The sequence below is a fragment of the Diadema antillarum genome, unplaced genomic scaffold (genome assembly GCF_040938485.1).
Source record: "Diadema antillarum isolate AM-2024a unplaced genomic scaffold, OU_Dant_1.0 seq00000221_RagTag, whole genome shotgun sequence".
Lineage (NCBI taxonomy): Eukaryota > Metazoa > Echinodermata > Echinoidea > Diadematoida > Diadematidae > Diadema > Diadema antillarum.
The window spans coordinates 353172-357691 of record NW_027271275.1 but is presented as its reverse complement, the minus strand read 5'-3'; positions in this window follow the sequence as shown (position 1 = coordinate 357691).

Below are 4520 nucleotides of genomic sequence, written 5' to 3'. Positions count from 1 at the left end.
AACGTTTAATTAACTGACTTTGTGTGTATTTTTACTAATTCATTCAGCCATCGTAGTTTTTTTAATGAATGTATCCGACAATCAATCATTCAATATTCAAGTAATTAATCTATTGATAATTCATTAATTTTATTTGTTTGTGTATTTACCAGCTTATTGTGACCGTGCACCTCAAAACGAACATAAAGTCGCACACACTGATTTTGCGTGAGGACTGAAAATAAGTGAAATGGGTCAACCTAGCCGAACTTGACTTTTTCATATTTTCTGAAAGAGCGGATCTTCTTTTACATTATGCTAAAATTTGGTATCATAAAATGGGCAGGAAAGTGTGTTTATTAGCAGTTTATCTCGAACATTTTTGGTAGAATAGTGTGATTAGGTGTGTCTTTAGAATCCCTTTTTCATTTCTGAAAAACCTTGTCCACACTCTTCACTTTCAACTCTAATAACTTTTGAAAGGATAGTGCTACTGCTTTGAAAGTTGGCATTAATTATGGACAGAACGTGTTAATGAGGCATGCTTAATTTCAGTTTAATCTGATAATCCCTTCGTTGTTGTTACTCTGGTGGTTTACTTCTTGTTTTTTGTCCCATTCATGGCACAGCCAGCACGGTTTGGTAAAGATTAAGCGCTTGAATAGACACTGTACTTCAGAGCCTCTTTTCTCAGTTCACACTTTTCCTGAGTTTGTGCTTTCTTTCCAATATTTAGATAGGTTAGGAGAGTCCATTTGATTGAGTTATACATCATATTAAAGCTTAAAGTCTGCTCTTTCAGAATATGGTCTTAACTAAAATTTCATGCCTGGCGACTTTTTGTTTGTTTTGAGGTGCAGAGTCACATTTGTTATTCACTTTTTATTCATCTACCTATTTATTCATTCATTTCTTATTCATTTATTTATTTATTTATTTATTTATTTATTTATTTATTTATTTATCTATTTATCTATCTATCTATTCATAAAAATATACACTGCTATTTTATTCGGGTGATCTTGAGTCTGCTAGAATCACTACAAGTGCAGGTAGATATTGTGGTCAAGGGTGATAAGATTCCGCTTAGCAACAAGGCGGTAAAAAAAAATTGCTTTGAGCCAGGTCTTGGAGGACGTGGTCTCTACTAGTCATGAGTCGAGATGAGCTCAGTTCCTCACATGCTGCACTACCATTTCACTTATCGTCTCCAAATAAAACATTTACGTGAGAAAAATCAATGGTTAACAGGGCGAATCAAGCCAAGGGTTAAAAAGCTGAGGGAGAATTCTAGGAATGCCCATTTCTCGCAGACAGTCGAATGTCTATCTTTCACATCCATGCTTTCGAAGCATAATCCTTCTTTATGGACATTAATCACGAGATTACAAAGACTGTTTATCACTGCCATGCCTTTAGTGAACACGGTTGTAATCATCTCTACACCAGTTTCGTTATTCGAGATGGATCTACAAATCTGAGCTTGAAGGAAGCACACTGTTTTGCAATACCAGTATATAATAACCATCTTCGGACATGGTGTAGAACTGATTCACTGTAAGACATGAGGTGTAGTAGTGATACAAATAAAAATGACAAATCAATCATTCCAGAGAGGACATTAATGTCTTGTGAATAATGAGCCCACTTTTTTTTTTCATTTGAAGGCACTCTGACTTCAGAAGCATAAAAAAATCAGAGGAATCGTATACGGAAGGTGTTTCGCTATTAGGATCGGACGTTAGATGAGAGCGTTGTGAAAGTTCAAAGTTTGACATGAAAAGTTTGATTGCAAAACGGGTTAAGCGCCATTTTTAAAGCATTTTAAAGTAAGTCCACTATCAAATAGGGCAAACTAGAATCTTTCCTCTGATATCTTAAGCCCGCCACACACTACACGATTTTGCCCCGATTCACCGGTCTTAAGACCTTAAGACTAGAAGTGTGACGTCACAGTCTTGCCATTTTCTAGTCGTACGACTGGTTCTTAGCGCCAGCCGTAGAGATTTGAAATGTTGAATTTCTGCGACCGGTCGTAGGCTTTCAGCCATTCACAATGCAGTAAAATGCAAGCGCACGCAGTGCGCGCTGCGCGCGCTTTACAGTCGTAAGCCTACTCGTAAGGTTCGGTCGTATAGTGTGCGGTGTCCGGTCGTACGACTGGTCTTAAGACCCAGCTTGGCTTAAGACTTTAAGACCAGTCTGATCGTGTAGTGTGCGGTGGCCTTTACTTGTTACATAAGTAGGAATATTGTTGAAGTTTTGATTTAAAGATTTCGTGATACATGTATTTCTTTTTTTTTTTATCACAAATATTTCAAATTAACAGGAATGGAGATGTCTTGTTTTGCTATCGAACTCTTTACATGTTTGTCGCAGAAACATGTGCAGAATAGTCGAGATTATGATGTCTTCAAGTCATAATTCCTCAATTCATTTATGATAATTATGATGATGGAATTGATAATATCATATATCAGAAGTAGAAGAGGTAAAAATGATAGTAATATTATTGTGTTTTGATTTCAAGTTATTTCTGCAACTTTTTTTAAAAATCCAGAATACAACGCACACAGTTTTTACAAGTAAATTGATCAAATCATTTTCTCATTTAGATACAAAATGCAAATAATTGTAATGATGATAATAAAAATAATAATAATAATAATACTACATTTATATTTATACAGTACATAACAATCTAGAAGATTTTCTATATGCTCTTAACCAGACTTTCCTCTTACTTATTCATCAGAAAGAGATAAGTTTTCAAGGATTAAACAGATTGCTTTATTAGAGTCTGTTTCAGCCCTAAGTATATCTTGCACCTATACTGTATTCCACAATATCGGCGCTGCAACAACAAAAGAACGATCTCCATATGAATAGGGGGATGAAACTACTTAGAGAGGAAATGCTTACAATTGATTGTTTACAGCAAACAGGAAGGGGATTTATTGATCGCAGCCTTCTCAGTTCACGCAACAATAACAACAAATCTGAAAAATCTCATGTCATATGTCAATAACATAACAGCTAACAATTCTTATCGCCTTAAAAGTCATCATTGCTAACCTGTTGCCGATCAACTTTTTGATTCTAAAGATTAAAGTTTTCTTTTCTTTTCCATGTTATGAAAGAGGTTGTTTTATGACGATTCACTTTCTTTAGAGGATAAATGGAGACTTCTGAGATCATGATGTCATCACCTTATCTAATTTGAATGTTTCATGTGTATGCTACACAAACAATACAGTTTGTAACATAATATTATTTGTGATAAAATGCAAAAAAAGGTCAAATTTTGTAATTTTATGATCAATTGTGGTGAATCCCCTACCATCTGGTTGTTGTTTTTTTCTGTTTGTGAAAGTCAACTTGAAAATTGTGCAGCATTACATTTCAACTTGTCAAACATGCATTTAAAAAGAAAAAGAAGACAAGCCTATTTTGCAGTTGAGTTGCACGAAGCTATGCAGCACCTGCACTATTGAAAGACTCTTGCCACTATTGCAATAATTACGTTCTTTTCTTATTTGCTGTATACATTGTTGTTCTTTGCGTTTCATGCCATTGTTATTCTTACGATGATATGTTTTGTATCAAAATATTGAAATAAATTGTGTCTTTGGATGTTGTCTTCCATTTCTGGATTATGTTTCTGCGAGTGCAAGAATATGCATTTTGTTTTATTTGAATGTGATTGGTGCTGTTCGATCTGATGCAATGCGGTATTTTTCTTGTCAGGTAGCCATGGTAGCAGATGGAAAATACAGTAGGTATTTACAAGTTGGGAGAGAACGATACAATTAATAAGGAAAGTGGCATTAAAAAAAATGATTAAAAAAGTCGGGCGGTTTTAAGGCCAGAAGAGGCACCAACATCCCCTTTCCACATTTCCGCGCAAGCATCGGTTTCGGTTTGCAACGTCATTGTTTATTTCCCTCTCCTTTCCGAATCGGAAAATGCGAGGGACGTCGACTTTTGCAACCGTACGATAGATTGCTTTCGGATAAGGGATAGGATGTCCCATGGGTTAGGAGACCTCCCTGCAGCCATTTTACTCGCCGCCGAGTACTCTCGACTGCGCAAAAATTTATAACACTTGTGCAGCCGTTCTTTTGATTTCGTGGTTAGTTTTTGATCTTTGACGAGAAGCGAAATTCACATGATGAAGTGAAATAAGTAGATTCGCGAGTACATTGCACCATCTAAGTTTTCACCTGATAAATGCGTATCTGGACATGCAGTCTAAAGCGTATAAAAATGATGTTTGCCGATGTTTTGTGAGTTAAGGGGGGCAAACTTATATTCATGTTTTATTCATGAGTAGCAAGATCGATCGTTGACTTGAGAACAATCGATAATTTGGTAACAGGTTTCTAGCACAGGTCCACGGCTACGTCAGGGAGGTGGGAAACCTCCCTGGTTACGTACAGCCGTCAGTTCAGAGCGCGCATTAAAGGAGTGTAGTAGTAATAGTAGTAGTAGTAGTTTAGTAGTAATGGCAGTAGTAGTAGTAGTTTAGTAGTAATGGCAGT